Source organism: Tachypleus tridentatus, chromosome 7, assembly GCF_004210375.1.
Source record: "Tachypleus tridentatus isolate NWPU-2018 chromosome 7, ASM421037v1, whole genome shotgun sequence".
NCBI classification, from domain to species: domain Eukaryota; kingdom Metazoa; phylum Arthropoda; class Merostomata; order Xiphosura; family Limulidae; genus Tachypleus; species Tachypleus tridentatus.
Window position 1 is genome coordinate 36,781,476 of NC_134831.1, and position 17,410 is coordinate 36,798,885.

Sequence of the window (17,410 nt, forward strand, 5' to 3'; positions counted from 1 at the left end):
CCGATAATAAGTGCAGTGATATAAGCCAAGTTTGAAAAGCCTTACGTCTGACTACACAAACATATCTGTAGAGAAGCCGAGATGAAGCAGTTGATGAAAACGAGGTAAAGGATATACCACTTAAAGACAGAACTTAGTTTGGTTTACTTTGGATATTCGTATAAACAAAGCTGCATAAGTACATTGTGCTGGCACGCATCATTTTCAGTTTGTGAATTTCTATGAAGATAACGTATGATATATCTTGGTGTAAATATATCACTTTAAATAAGGATGGAGATTTGTCTTGGACAAATTGTTCTAGATATTCCTTGCTCAACTTATCAGTAAATGGTATTTATCTATCATGGTAACAGTTTATCAAACCAATCATTGGAACTGAAAGAATATATAAAGATAATGACAATTTCTAATGATCAAATTGAAATTTTACAAGGTAAAGTCAGTTGAAAACGATATCACCCTGTCTTGTTTATTTGAAACTGTAATAACTAAATCAGTCTAAAAATAGTTCAAACGTTTATGTTGTTTTGACTTTTTTTGGTCTATCATATGATGGACATGATCAAATCAATACTGTTAAACAGCTGGTGGTATCAAGATAGCAGCAACATGATGAACTTGAGGTAAGCAAGTAGGAAACCGTGAACTAAACCCTCGTTTCTTAAAAATGGAATTTTAAAAGAAATTCCCAAATCATGGTGCCATCTTTTGTTGATACTCAGTTGTTTCAGATATTCGTTATTTAGAAACGCTAACGTTTCATTTTGTAAAAGAAACAAAACCTCAGTGTTTAACGATACTTCACAGATAATGGTAATGTGGTCTTGAAACTCAGTATGAAACGTAATACTTAACAGTTGTTTACTCCCTGTTGTCCTGAAAGTCACTGTGGAGTTTAATTACATGAAAAGTACTTATTTTCTGATGTCCTGTAAGTTCATTTCACGAGAGATGGTACAAAGTAAACAGTTTTACAAGGTATGTACATTTCAAAAACTTTGACAATTCGAAATCAGGCTAAAATACGGGTTGTAATATTTTAAATACATTGCAAAGAGTGGATTGTAATAAGCTTTCTCAGATTTGATGTCGCAACTTGTTGGTAATCGTCATATATGCTCGAGATTTGGGCTCATCTTATCACGAATACCATCTTAAACATGTTTGTTTATTTGTTTTAATTATAAAACGCTCTATTTTTGTAGATATTTAAGAATGTCAGCTTGTAGTTTCATTATTTACTGAAATCAAGAGTTTCTTCGTGTTCATGAGTTAACAGTCGTGTTTGATCTTATAGAAATAATGTTGTTGTATTCTGCAACTACAGGTTTACTAATTTCATGTACAGAGACACCTGATTATTTTACAATTGCTTATGCTGGGCGTGGTCAAGTGATCTACTAATCGAAGAGTCCGGGGTTGAATACGTGATACCACTGAATACTTTCGTTAAATTAAGTTACAGTCACTCTTATAACGCATCCACATCTCTAAAGTGCAGATCGCGTGTAGTGAATACTGATTCCTAATCCAAGCACGTAACTATTATGGTGAACCCGACCACCTTGATATTTAACTAAGTATACAAGACAATTAAAACTGCTATAGACCATACGTAAGAAGTACAAACAAAGATAGCGGAGCTTAAATAAAGCGACAACCTTGTTGTAGACCTGTTTACGTCTAATTATTTCTCAAGTTTATCATATTAGTGAAAAGGTTGTAAAACGTTATTCCAAGTTACTGGGGTTCATATTTATTATTTTGATGGGCAGTGAATAAAAGTGCTTGTATTTTCAACTCACCTTTGTAATATTAGGTACAGCTTGTATCACCTTTGTAATACTAGATACAGCTTGTATCACCTCTGTAATATTAGATACTGCTTGTATATTAGATACTGCTTGTATATGATATGAAAGAACCATTTTCATCGTTTTTATGAAAATTGTTTAGAAACTGCCTGTTTAATAAATTTTAAACCAAATCTTTTCAGGTTTTAAACATTTTCTTGTGGTTTTAAAAGAGATCAAGAACCAGAGTTTCTAACGTTTTGTTTCGTTTCTGGAAGGTTGGTGGTCAAAGGTTCAGAAGCTAGATAAATGCAAATGTTACTCCTATTTGTAAAAAAAAAAAATTATAGATAATTTAGTATTACTTCTTTAATATGAAAAATTCAGGAAAGTTTACTGAATGTTCCTTGCAAAATTACGTGAAGAAAAGTAATATAATAGGAAATCAACATGGATCGACTAACATAAAGTATTTCCTTAGTAACCTGTTATATTTGTTTTGGGAAAGTTTGTTTACTTGTTTGTACTTAAACATAAAGCTACACAATGGGCTATCTGTGTTCCGCTCACCATGGGTATCGAAACACGGTCTCTATCGTTGTAAGTCTATAGACATACGGCTGCGCCAGTTTGGGGCTCGAGAAGGTTACGTGTACTTTGGATGATAGAAAAGATGTAGATTTTATGGACTTAGGTTTTCAAAAACGCTTTCTATAAGATGCCACATAAAAATTAACAAAGAGAATCACATCAGGTGGCTGGAGTACTAAATTGGATTGAAAGATGGCTGGGTAGAATAGATTAACGTTATTAACAAAGTCCAGTTATACTTGACTCCTGCTCTAGAGGAGCAGATCTCGAGTCTTTGATTTTTCTCAACGACATCAATGACACATGGAGATGGTAATAATTAGTAAACTAGTAAACTTTGCAAATGACCTTTAACTCTTCGGCAGTGTTAGCTGTACTGAGGATGTTCAAGATAGGTCTACTAATTAGTGGAATCAGTCCATCGAAAATAGTTTTAATAATAATACATTTTAGTTATCTTAGTTTCCATCACATGTTTAATACTGAATGTAACCCATTAAAATCGTTACGGAAAATACGATTACGTCATCAAGTATGTCACTGAGATTTTTCTTTAGCACACTAATTATGTATCACGAAGATGGATCATTTTTAAAACTAATAAATGTAAAAGTGAAACAGGGTCTTATTGGTAGAAACTTGTGTTTAACTTCCAAACTAGATGGAGTGGATGTAAACAACATGTAAAAATACGACAGTTCATTTGGTATGAACGCTGGCGACTTCTGTCCGTAAAAGGACGCATTAAGGAAGCGTAAGTGTTCCAAACATGTGAGAGTGGGTGTGGCCCTACGGTTAACGTGTTGATTTGTTAATTCGTGGTTCTCTTCTTCTGGTACAATTTGCCAGGAAATCGCGCTCCATTGTTATATTACAGTAACCAAATAGTTGACGGTGGGTGCCTTTGATTTTTTGCCTTCCCTATAGTATATGAGTTGCGTAGCTTTTTACAAATATCCGAAATGTACAATAAAAACATTGTAATTAGGTTTTTATTTATAAAATATGTAAATTCCTCTATGATACAATATACATTTACCACAAAAACTCTACCTATAATAAGTCGATATGCCGTTAGTACAAACATTTGTCAAGTTATTTACTATTTGTAAAAGGCTAACAAACTGCTTGACTGGAATTGTAAATATCTAGATTTCAGATTTCTTTCAATTCCAGGGAAAGTACATGATGGTAATAATGGTAATGTAACGATAATTCAGTACAAGTTCTATAAAGTACATGATCATAATAATAGTAATGTAACGATAATTCAGTACAAGTTCTATAAAGTGCATGATCATAATAATGGTAATGTAACGATAATTCAGTACAAGTTCTATAAAGTACATGATCATAATAATGGTAATGTAACGATAATTCAGTACAAGTTCTATAAAGTACATGATCATAATAATGGTAATGTAACGAAATAAAAACGATATTTCAGTACAAGTTCTATAAAGTATATGATCCAATGATAAAGCAAGTTAAACAACAGCACACATCTATATGTTGATAAACGGTAACATCTGATCTCCTATGAAATATTTTTGGCGTCATTTTGAGCTATACGCACTGGATTATACAACTAAATATCAAGCCAAAGATGTGAACTTTGTCCAGACACTTTAGTTTCCTTTATAGTTTTAAAAACATTTAATAGTAAATGAATTAAATGAATAGTGCATTTTAAGCATAGCTACTTTTATGTCCTGCAGATTCATATACTAATGTTTCAAAACTGTGTTAGATGATTTTGTAATGATGAATCGATGGACATCCATGAGGGTTTCGTTCAACTTCCTTGTGCTTGTGTCAAGAGTTTTAATGAACTAGAACACAGAAGTTAGTAGCGCTATATACGTTCATTTGGTCTTCCTTATGCAGAACATGATTCTGATTATAACTGTATATCAGCCTAAAAAAACACCAATACGAGCGGAGCATTTTTCTTTATTGTATCAACCATTTCAACTGATTTAGAAGAACCCCAGTCCCTAGAGGCGGTACAGACAAGGCGTTTCTCTTCCTATGTGTAGAACACTTGCGTAGTCAAACAAAAAACGTCCATATGCAAGAACGATCCGGTTATACTTACTGAACTTTAAATTAGAACTCTCGGTATCACATATTTTGTTGAAAGATTAAAAGCATTGTCATTAACACCAAGTGTAAAACACTGGATTTTAACAAGTTTGGTGTTCACTACGGAACAATGTAAGTACCAGATTAACAAAATGTGTTTATAACTTACAAAGAGAGGAATGGTTGTTTTTTGTTGTTGTTTTGTGGCAACAGGGTGTGAACTTGAACCACCCATTTCACAATCTAGGACTTTAACCACAAAAGACAAGCAGCTAATATTAAAACTCAACCTTTTAATACATACATCGTAACCATAGTCGAAATAAGTTAATGATCTCGCTATTAAAAGAAGGTAACAGTTTTGGTAGCAATAACAACTAAAAATCACAAGATAAAAGGATGAAAACCGTTTTGATCAGTAATAGGTAAGCTAGTGAAGAGGCATGAGAAATACTACTGACAAAGTAACCATAGTCGAAATAAGTTAATGATCTCGCTATTAAAAGAAGGTAACAGTTTTGGTAGCAATAACAACTAAAAATCACAAGATAAAAGGATGAAAACCGTTTTGTTCAGTAATAGGTAAGCTAGTGAAGAGGCATGAGAAATACTACTGACAAAGTAAATAGCTAGTTAACAAGCCACGTGGATATTCTCTTGTTAAAGCACTAAGGATAATTAGTGTTAATTAATTATGGTATTTCTTTGTCTATTGTGTAATTAGTTAACAAGTAATGAGGAAGATAGTAGTGGTGATAAAGCTAAGAAAACAAATATTTAACAAATAACATTATTATGGACAGTAGTTAAATAGAGATACGTACCCAAAAATGACGTGAATAAAACTGCCATAACACAATAACAGGACACTGCATCGTGTTATGAAGCTAATTCCTGTTTGAAATCTATTGTCTCTATTCGGCTTCTTCTAGGAATACCAATAGAACTGAATCGCCGAATCCTATTTGGTGGGCCAGGTGGATTAACGCGTTTGACTCGTAATCTGAGAATCGTGGGTTCGAATCTCTGTCGCACCAAACATGCCCGCCCTTTCAGCCGTGGGGGCGTTATAATGTGATGGTCTATCCCACTATTCGTTGGTAAAAGAGTAGCCCAAGAGTTGGCGGTGGGTGGTGGTGACTAGTTGCCTTCCCTCTAGTCTTACACTGCTAATTTAGGGACGGCTAGCGCAGACAGCCCTCGTGTAGCTTTGCGCGAAATTAAAAAACAAGCCTATTTGGTTTATGTTAAGAATTATTCCAAGTTACTCGAGTAGTTAAGTCAGAAATACTAACACTTTGTATGTTTAAACCATTCGAGTCTTCATGCTTAAATTCTGTTTGATTCACTTTTATTACATCTTATATAAACATTTTATAAATTTTAGTTTGAATTATACCTGTGTCGTCTCATACTCTCCAATACCTTGGACGAACATGATCTCGAATAAAATACAACATTTATATTTGTTCTTTGCAGGACTAATTTCTTCGGTTATTTCGCTCTTTTCATGAACGGTAATCATAGCTTACAAAACAATGTTTAGAAGTGTTTTATAATAGGTATTTGGAACTTGAGAACCAGGAGGTGTGTTACAGTCATTGGTAAATGTCTTCTTTTTATTGTTCTTCGCGGCATTCACGCCTCTAGTTTCAAGAAAAAGTATCTATAACATTTCTTTTTCCTTTTACGTTTTCCATTTACACAATATTTATATATAGGGGTTGTATTTAGGATATTTCCTAACCTAATGCTTAACACAAAATTAGATATAAAAATATATTCAAATGAGCAATCTCATTATGTACGTACGTATTTTTTATTTAAAGCTAAACATAAGTTTAGAACATAAGAGTTATGAGAATTATGAATGATTACAGAGGTTTAAGTTAGCTTTACTAGTGGCCCACTGTAAAATGATTCAACCTTCTTGACCAATGATTTTACATAAACTGTTTCATTACATTATTTATTGACCAATCCAAGTATCGCAAGCATATAACTTTCCATAATATCTTGCAATAGTGCAAATAGTACTATGCAAAGTAGTTTATTACTAATACTAATTAAAAACAAAAAAGTACAAATCCCAAGAAGTTTCTTTTTCACATTAACAGCCCAAAGTATCGAGACACATGATTGGCTTGTACCCATGGGTACAATACTATATATATATATATATAGACATGTGATTGGTTTGTACCCAAAGGAACAATACTAGGTATCTAGATTCATAATTGGTTTGTACTTACAGGAAGAATATTAGATAACTAGACAACTGATTGCGTCACGCCCACAAACACAGTACGAGGTAGTCATTCACATGATTCGTTCGCGTCCATTTCGTTTGTTTGTTAAATGAACAAGCTAAACCCAAGTGACATGAAAATAAAGACATAACTTAAAATCTTATAAATAAATAACAGAAATCATCAGGTAAATACGTTTATTTACTAGTTCTAGTTAGATGTCCTTTCACGCGAAACAACAGTAAAATTAATAATTACTGTAACATCGATGTTCTTCCTCATAACGATACACGTGGAAGTTTTGTTTTATATATTTTCTTATATAGATGTCATCAAAGACGTAAATAACTTAATAAAACAGGAGTTAACAGAAGAAATTTTCGAAAATAATCTTTTATTTTATCCATTCTTAACATTTGCTGAAATTATCAGCAGATTGTTTCTTATAAGAAAAACACAGACGCACAAACACCCTGAAATTATCATTTATAATGTCCAAAAGAAATAAACCCATTACTTAACTAATAGCTTTCTCATAACTTCTTATTGTCCTAGTTGAAGAGATAGACATTTCAAATGCTATTGGTTTATGCCAGTGTTTGATCTCCCCGCTCTACAATAAGCTTATGAAAGATATTTTATTACAAAGTTTAGGCGTGACCCATTAGTTATAGCGACGAACAGGGAATCTGAGGGTCATTTTTTCGAGCCTCGATAGTGCGAAATCACGCTCCTCCCTTTGAGACAGAGAATGTCTTATAAGAGTGGGCAAAACCCACTGTTAGATTAAAATAGCCCATGAGCTGGTGGTGAGTGGTTTGAGTTAATAAAGTGCTTTGTCTCTAGTATGTCAGTTCAAAATTAGGAAGGCTATTGCAGATGCCCATTGTGAAGCTTTACGCGATTAATTTCTTAAACGAAGACAAAGATTCTTATTGTACGTTTCGCAGAGTACAATAAGACAACAGTATTTGGTTTATTAATTGTTAACACATTACTCTTTATTGATCCTATAGGATTATTCAAGAAGAAGGATGTATAATAGTATTTCAATCCTTATGGGCCTGTATAATATTATTTCAATCCTTATGGCCCTAATAGAGAATTGAACGTTTAACTCAACACCCTAATAAAGATTATGTATTTTAATTAATAGATGTAATGTGGAAGATATTAGAGTACGAAACATCTCAATAATAAAGTGAAGCTTTAAACATGTGATTGATTTAATTTAAACGGCAGATCTAAAAATCCGTAGTTCCAAACACGTACTTATGATGTTTTAATTGTATGCCTAATGAACAACCTGTTTAGATTTTCTTTTGGGCGAAAGCTAGATTTTAAATATTGTATAAAGAGTAGAGTACCAAAACGGAATAGACAGGACTATAAAGAAATGACACTCAGGTTTTTGGTAGGACTGAGTTAGTTCAAATCAAAAGATAAAACGTATAAGGAAGGTATCCAAGCTAACTGGTTAGTTATGTGCGAATGAACGTCCACACTTAAGGTAGAGATATACCTGAAGGATAAAAAAATATGAAAGAATTAACGAACCTTTGGGACAACGAGTGGAAAATTTCTTCCAAACTCAAAACCTAAAGCTGGGAAGGGTTGTGGGTATGTAGGCCAAAGGTTAGAGGTGGGGCAGAAACCACAAAACGAATAATTAAACGTGGGAGTAAGAACAGAACACCATAAAGACGTGTGAAGGCTAAAGTCGTGTATATTTAAAAATTGGAGGTAAGTCGGAAGGATTAGAAAACCAGAAACACGTGTTAGATGTTTATAGGCTTAATAAAGTAGACAGGCTAATATTTCGTCATTGGTATGAGCAATATATCTAAGACACTGGTTTAAAAGTGGTCGGTAGTAAGTTTCTAAAGAAACAAAAATCGAGAAATATCTAATTTCTATATTTTAGCACTAAATCTCTAGAAGAGTAGATTTCATATCTCAGCTAATCATAGATACCGAAAAGCAAAGGATGGACTAGAAAACTAAAGAAACTGGATCGACAAGTTGAATGTAACTAAGGTAATTACATCAGCTGGTAGTCAACTCTTAAAATCAGAAGCAGTAAAGTTGAGTGAAACAATGGGATTGAAACAAGAATTCAGAGCTGTACTTAGGGTTTACAGGCTAATTATGAACGGACAAACTAATAAAAACTAAGGTTACGGCTGGAGTGAATAACCTTTATGAGAGCTGGTGAGCATATAAACAGCAGATGAAAAGTTCAGGTAAGTTACACTAACGAATGGAAATACAAAACAAGGTTAAGTTTATAACGTAAAATATTAAAATAATACTCAAACCGAGAGTTAAGAACTTGCCGTCCAGCTAATATCTTTCTCGATGGTTTACTTATGTTCCATTGTATGGTACTAAGTAATTATACCCTGTTATATGTTACTAAGTGTTTATTATGTCTTGTTATATGTTACTAATGCTTAATTATGTCCTATTACATGTTGCTAAGTGTTAATTAAGTCCTGTAATATGTTGTTAAATGTTTAATTATATCCTGTTATATGCTACTAAATGTTTATTTATATCGTGTCACAAGTTACTAAGTGTTTAATTATATCCTGTCACATGTTATTAAGTGTTTAATTATATCCTGTTATACGTTACTGTGTGAATTATATCATAAAATTATCCTTTTATATTATAATGAGCATTCACTCGCCTATAATTGTTTGTAGTTAAGTACAAAGCTGAATAATGGGTCTATCGGTGCTTTTCCCACCACGGGTATCGAAACCCTATTTCCAATGTTGTAAGTTCGCATATATGCCGCTGTGCCACTTCATGTATAATTCTTCTCTGATGTAGAGAGGGGTAAGTAAGACGTGGTGTCACTGTTGATGGAAGATATTTTGATTAACTGATTCACAGTGAATTATTCACCATTCCATAACACAGTTTACTACAAAGGGTATAAAAATCCCATGGCACATCAACGTCAAAAAAGACTTAATGAAACTCATGGAACATGTAAAACCACCTAATAATCGTCTTAATGCATTAGAATTACTACCACAATTGTCAAAGTTCCAAAATAGTTGTCTCGCCTTCAGAGACGACCTGGGTTTATTGTATAGTGAAACAATTCGCAAGGAACACAGTAAAGCAGCTGTGAAGTGAAGAACACACTGACACCAGTAGTGTAGAATAACTCACGTATATATGGCAAAGACGCAAAGAAATATTAATACTCCAGGATGAAGATAAACCAACAGAAGCATACCTGTTAAGTGACCCTACCTAACTGCACATTCATGGACTTCCGTGGATTTAGTTTGCTTAACTGTGGTAATGGAAGAAGGTTGAAGTACAGTGTGGAAAGATTACTGTGTATAATGTAAACTGACCTTTAGTACTTCGGGGAAACCTGGTGCAATAAGCATGTCACAATCGAACAATAGTGAGCAATCTCGGAGGTCAGGCTGAACGCAATCGAGGAGGAAGCAGTTTCGAGGTCAGTTCGGAACCTAATTCTTGTACTTATAAAGTATGATCAAACTTCCATAACGATTCTTCACATGGTAACGAGAGTTTTAATGAACTCTTCTCTTTAGTAGCATAGTGGACACTTCTTGATTTACATAAGAGTCCCTTTATAATGTAATACTTGTTTTTTGTACTATTGTCCTGTGTGAGGTGTGTATCATGTTGTTAAATGGGCGCGTTTTAACTTGCTTTATCTTTTATATATAAATTTTTCCATGTATATAAAATGTCTGGCCCTTGTGTTTATAAACTCACGAAATTATAAACAGTAATTACTTTCCTAAAGATGAAACAATAAAACTCACTTTAGTAGCTGCTTTGGAGTCTTATAACACTAAAACTGGAGATTCAGTTCCTGCAGTGGGCACAGTGCAGTAAGCATTAATACATTTTTATTCTTTGCTCTGGCTGATTATTGAAGGGATTCAGAAAGTAAGTATTGCTGTTTGTTTATTCTAAACTTAGACTTGTTCTAATTTCACAGAATAAACAAAAAGGAATGATGTTAAACTATTAAAGAATATTTCTAAATATTTAAATATATTAAACAAAACATGTCGGTAAAGTGAAACCTGACTTAAATAATAACAATTATTGTTGTACATTTTAACAAGAATTTCACAAATTATTTGACAAAAGTAAAATCAATATAACAAAGAATACTAATAGCAACCAGGATGTGAATCATATAAACTAAAACAATATTCAGTAATAAAATGCGTGCTGAGCGTTAAAAATAGCATACTTTACTGTTCTTCAAATATTACATGGAAGCAAAATGACAATAGTTTAACATGTGAAATGACCTTCTGTTCAGTGCTTACTGCTCTAGTATATTTGTTTAACTGAATGATATTTATTCAACCTAAAATTCTCACCATGCAAGATAAAAGCAAGTTTCATCTGCGAGAGTCATTTGAAGGTTTATAGTTATAAACTTTGTGTTAAGACAAATACTTATTAATTTATGTGTACTTAGAGTTCTATATATTAAGTTTCAAAGGTTATGAAGGCAGATTGCCCCTCTTCCGTTATTACAATGTATTTCCCTTGAGCAATTATGTGTTTCTTTGTGTTAACGTTTTGACCCATGGGAATGGATATGTTATATATTTTTTAAAACAAGAAAACTAAATAAAACTAGGTATTTGTAGGTAATTATATACATTTGCGTCACGAAACTGGTAAAAAGTTTGAGATTTACAGCGTTGAATTTTCTAAAAAGTGAATGAACTGAAATACAGAGAACGCTATTGACGTTTTCAATAGGCATCAAAGAAAACATATTGTAAGTCACAAAACCGTTTCATTTTATCGCAAAAAGAGAAAGAACCTGAACAAAATAGAGCACTTATCTGTTTAAACTGTTTAATGTCCTCTGTTTAATTTAGATTAAAACATTAAGTGACGCTTAATCACTCCCAGCTCCATGGGGTTATGGTTTTCTCTGACAACAGAAGGTCACAGTAAAAAGAAGATAGTGTACATTGCTGGAATGAAACAGACAAAAACGATATCCAGTTTCAAATTAGTCACTGGAACGCAGTTCTGTGGGATTCTGTTTAAGTTACAAGTTTATTGTTTTGTTTTTTTTCAATTCATCTCTTCCTTATGTTTTGGGGTAAAAAGACACCTGCTCATCCATCCCCCCTCTAACCCCCCTTCTCTATTATCTTTACCATAACCTTACAATCGTTTTTTTTTTTTTAGTTAAATATACGTTCTTCCATGGCTAAACAAAACACTGCACACCACGATACACACGCGTCGCAACGGAAACCGTAATAACAGAAGAAAAAATAAACAAACAACGAAACAGCTGTTGAGCTAAATGTCATGGAACCACCAAGTTCAAGTATTGAATATATACATATATCTATATGACAAATTCGTACCAGAAGTGCTCAGAAAATGGATGCTCAAACAAGCTGAACCTGTCATTTGTCGTACAGCTGGAGCTAAGTTTTTGTTTCTTAAAACTTCTCTCTTACGATTAAGAAATTTTTAAGTTTTTATTGACGAAAACTTTAATGTATTTTTGCTGTACATGTTTGTAGAGAAGCAGCAGGTGAGTAAGTTTAGTTTACTTTCTTGAACATTTCTTATTAATATTTAACCTATCTTAACTTCTAACAATTTTTAACGAATTGATAGCAGAATATCACTATTTCATTCGAGTACTGCAATAAAAATGTAGAAAGCTAAATTGATTAAAATTAGGAAGTGAGGTCGAACATTTTATAGTTGAAATAAAATTATCTCTCACGCCATATTTATTTTAAAGTGAGAAAATTAAATTATATGTTACACCACAAACATGAAATAATTACTTATGAATATAACTTCTTGAAGTTTCAAAATATATTGGTTTTTCACTGTATTTGGATGAGTTTGTATTAGTCTTCGGATTGGAAAATCCACTTGTTGGAAAAAAAATCAAGATATCTATTGGCTAATCTTGTACATTTCATAAGTTTTTAACTTATAAATTAAATTATGCACAAAATTGTTTTTGTGTAATAATCTATTTCATCACGTGCATGTCAGCTTTAAAAACGTTTTTTTTTGTTTTTTTTCAAATCAATAGAAGTTAAATCCTTGGAAAATTACATCTGGAAACAAGATATTTGATCTGTTTAGTTCGTAACAAAAAATCGTATCATTTACTTTCTTATATATTTATAAAAATGTAATACAAAATAAAGATTTAATATTTATATATATTTTACATGAAACATGACCACAAAGCAAATCCCTATACGTCTTTTCAGTAGACAATACTAAAACTAGCAGTACGTACTAAAGTAAGTCCCTGTTCTGTTGTAGCAGTAGGTAGTAAAGCAAGTCACTGTTCTGTTGTAAAAGTAGGTAGTAATGTAGTCACTCTTCTGTTGTAGTAGTAGGTAGTAAAGTAAGTCCCTGTTTTGTTGTAAAAGTAGGTAGTAAATTAAGTCTTTGTTCTGTTGTAAAAGTAGATAGTAAAGTAAGTCCCTGTTTTGTTGTAGTAGTAGGTAGTAAAGCAAGTTCCTGTTCTGTTGTAGCAATAAGTAGTAAAGTAAGTCCCTGTTCTGTTGAAGCAGTAGGTAGTAAAGCAAGTTCCTGTTCTGTTGTAGCAATAAGTAGTAAAGTAAGTCCCTGTTCTGTTGAAGCAGTAGGTAGTAAAGCAAGTTCCTGTTCTGTTGTAGCAGTAGATAGCAAAGTAGTCACTTTTCTGTTGTAGCAGTAGGTAGTAAATAAAGTCCCTGTTCTGTTGTATAAGTAGGTAGTAAATTAAGTCTTTGTTCTGTTGTAAAAGTAGGTAGTAAAGTAAGTCCCTGTTTTGTTGTAGTAGTAGGTAGTAAAGCAAGTCTCTGTTCTGTTGTAGCAATAAGTAGTAAAGTAAGTCCCTGTTCTGTTGAAGCAGTAGGTAGTAAAGCAAGTTCCTGTTCTGTTGAAGCAGTAGGTAGTAAAGCAAGTTCCTGTTCTGTTGTAGCAGTAGATAGCAAAGTAGTCACTTTTCTGTTGTAGCAGTAGGTAGTAAAGAAAGTCCCTGTTCTGTTGTAGCAGTAGATAGTAAATATTCACTGTTCTGTTGTAGCAGTAGGTAGTAAAGCAAGTCTCTGTTCTGTTGTAAAAGTAGGTAGTAAAGTAAGTCACTGTTCTGTTGTAGCAGCAGATAGTAAAGTAATCACTGTTCTGTTGTAAAAGTAGGTACTAAAGTAAGTCTCTGTTCTCTTGTAGCAGTAGGTAGTAAAGTAATCTTTGTTCTGTTGTAGTAGTAGGTAGTAAAATAAGTCATTGTTCTGTTATAACAGTAGGTAGTGAAGCAAGTCACTGATCTATTGTACCAGTGGATATTGTTGCCGTTTATTGTGCTTTAGTGTTAGTTTTGTTTTTCTTTCTTAGAGTACTTCTCTTTAAGTTTGTTTAATACATTCTAAGTCTTCATATACTGCAGTATCTGGCAGTTCTTGTAATTCGTTTCATGAAGTCTTGGAATCATTCTACGAGGTCATTTCCTTTGTACTACACCCCTAACGACTGATACATTTTGTTGATTTACAACAACTGAATGCAGTAACGTTATTAGGAAATAACTCTAAAGTTCATTTGTAACTTCAAGAGTCCATTTGCAGCTGACCAGAATATTTTAACAGACAGTGAAATAAACCAACTTTCTCACCAGACCGTCATGCTAAAAGTGATGCAACAGTTTTATGTTAGTATTGAATATTTTTTGGTATCAAAATGTCAACGTCTGTGTGCATTTGCAAAATTACTATATGTATGTGGTGTCGTAAAGACTGTTGAACTAAACAACCCTTGTTTTGTGTTCAGCTAGGCATGATTATTGTTATATTGGTATCATTTTCTAATAGAATCGCTCATGAGTCCATCTACATTTCCTGTTGTTTCTTTCTACAAAGCAGGAAAATTTTAATCTTTCAACCGGAAATTCAAAAACTACTTCCTTTGTTTCCTAACAAAGAATAATTGTACATAACACCAACTTCTGGAAAAAGAAACAGACGGTAAAAAGTACATTTCATTAATAATCCATTTCCTATATTTGCAATTGGGCATGGAATAACTAGTAATTTTGCATTCCGAATAGTCCACTGGCAGACTGGACAGGATGAAGATAAAAAAAATCTAATCGTATCAGCTCTGCTGATGAAGCGCGTTCAGCCAATAAACTCCCGTGCATGGTTTCAACCACCTATAATTTTGAAAATGGGCCTAACGACAACCCATAGTGGACTGTTTTTAACAATTCACTATCAGTGCTCATGACGCGTACTATTGTTAGAATGCTTCAAGCGCATGCGCACTCACTGATTACTATAACCAGGTGGGACCGCCCAAAACGCAAGATAAAATACTACTTGTCAAATAGAGCAACAGACACAGTGCTAACAGCTTTTATGCAAATAATAATGGGTGAAGCATTAGTATCTTATGTGTAAATTATAGATGCTGTTACCGTCTTAAGCTGATTATTAAATTTTAACTTCTATACGTCATTGTCTAATAATCACGCAACTGGAATAAAACATGAGAAGGCCTGAAATATAGACAAATTATCTGACAAAAACATACATTAAAATTTTAAAATAATTCTTTAGAAATGTTCGCTTGTTTATTTCAGCTGGTATTATCAGACGATTGTTCGAAATGTGCAAGTGAATCACTAAAATAAAAACACACAAAGCTAACAGTAACAATATTTACGTGCTCAAAATGTGAACTGAGAGTCCATGGTTCGAGACCGTTGCCGCAATAAAACGCACTTTGGGGCTTTGGTGAGTTATAAAAGTGGCAATCAAATCTTAAAAGTAGCTCATGAGTTGATATGACAACTGACTGATTTCCCTTCATTTAATATTAAGGTCAGCTTCACGCATAGAACTCTTACACAGCTGCTAGGCGTTGTAATTCTGAAAGATGTACATTGTAGTGTGTCCTCTAATGGTACAGCGGCATGTCCGTGGACTTACAAACTGGAAACCGGGTTTCGATATCTGTGGTGGACAGAGCATAAATAGCCCAATGAGTAGCTTTGTGCTTAACTACAAACAAATATATTGTTTTGTACGATTTTCCAATAACCAGTTAGACTGACTTCTGGTACTGTATAGCCAAAGAAAAGGTACTGTATAGCCAAAGAAAAGGTACTGTATATAAGGTACTGTATAGCCAGAGAAAAGGTACTGTATATAAGGTACTGTAGCCAGAGAAAAGGTACTGTATATAAGGTACTGTATAGCCAGAGAAAAGGTACTGTATATAAGGTACTGTATAGCCAGAGAAAAGGTACTGTATATAAGGTACTGTATAGCCAGAGAAAAGGTACTGTATATAAGGTACTGTAGCCAGAGAAAAGGTACTGTATATAAGGTACTGTATAGCCAGAGAAAAGGTACTGTATATAAGGTACTGTAGCCAGAGAAAAGGTACTGTATATAAGGTACTGTATAGCCAGAGAAAAGGTACTGTATATGAGGTACTGTATAGCCAGAGAAAAATAAATTCACCTCCTACATTTTATGAAACACACGAACAGTTTCGAAATAGAATTTCTAATACTTCCGTTTTCGTCTCTATCGTAATAGATTAAATTCACCATAGTAATTTAGAATTTAAACGATAAAATGCAGATAAGTTCTTAATGTATCTAATGCAACAGATCCTTTATATTCGTCGATTGTATATAGATGTCTTTTATTACGCTGAACTGATTTCCTTGGATTATATAACTCGTTCCGACAGATAGCTTAACAGACGGATATAAGGACAACACATCCAAAACACAAAGCTGCGAATAACTAGCAAAAAAAGTATTTTGTTTCAAAACATTGGGCACGTTGATGTTGACAGTTTTTGAAATAGATACAAAGTGTTCTTGTTCAAGCTTCTTTCTTCACACATGTTTTGAGGTTAATTTTTCAGTTTTTATTGTGTTCTTAACTGTTATACTAATATCGTATTTATACACGATTTAAATAAAAATGTTAAAATTACAATCATATAAACACCACAACTGTTATTATTTATTACAATTAATCACGAGTCTTGGTACTGTACGGAAGGCCACGTCGACACTGATTATGACGGATGTAGTGTGATAGACATTCTCTTATAATTATGTACTTGACTGATTTGGTTCGTATGTTGAAGATGGCGGTACCCTTTGGAAGTCAGCATCATTTACGTCACGATTTGTTTTGTTAACTTATGAAAAAGGGGTTTAACGAACTGCACTCGTGTGTAAGACAAACTAAGACTACTTTTATTGTGGAGGAATTTCATCGTTAACCTCTTAAAGACCGTACATAAAAGCCAGCGATAGTTTGCCAGCGTTATAATTTTCAGCTTAATAGCTTATGATGTTATATTGCTCTAAAAAAGTGTTTAAAACGTGAATCGAATGGACAGTCTTAGATTTATTAAGTAATCTCGTCTCCAGTCAATTTCAGATCGTAAAAGTTTTTTAAGAGGAGGTATACACGTATGATGATTCTAATCGTTAAAGCTTTGTTTTCTGGTATCCAGATTAACGACATTAAGTAACCCTACTTAATCTTTCTTAATATTCATAATGCGATTATGATTAGGTTACTATTTCTAACATTTAGTTCTCTCAGTTAATCTGTGGTAATGGTTATGCCACCAACCATTTTTAAACAAAATTAT

The 17,410-nt window shown here is 33.2% G+C and overlaps 1 protein-coding gene across 3 annotated transcripts in view; it reads left to right on the top strand.

The window, feature by feature from the left end:
- LOC143255443 (paired box protein Pax-6-like) overlaps positions 1-17,410 on the top strand; it is a 156,285-nt gene that overhangs the window by 94,301 nt on the left and 44,574 nt on the right. The gene's annotated exons all lie outside the window — the stretch shown is intronic.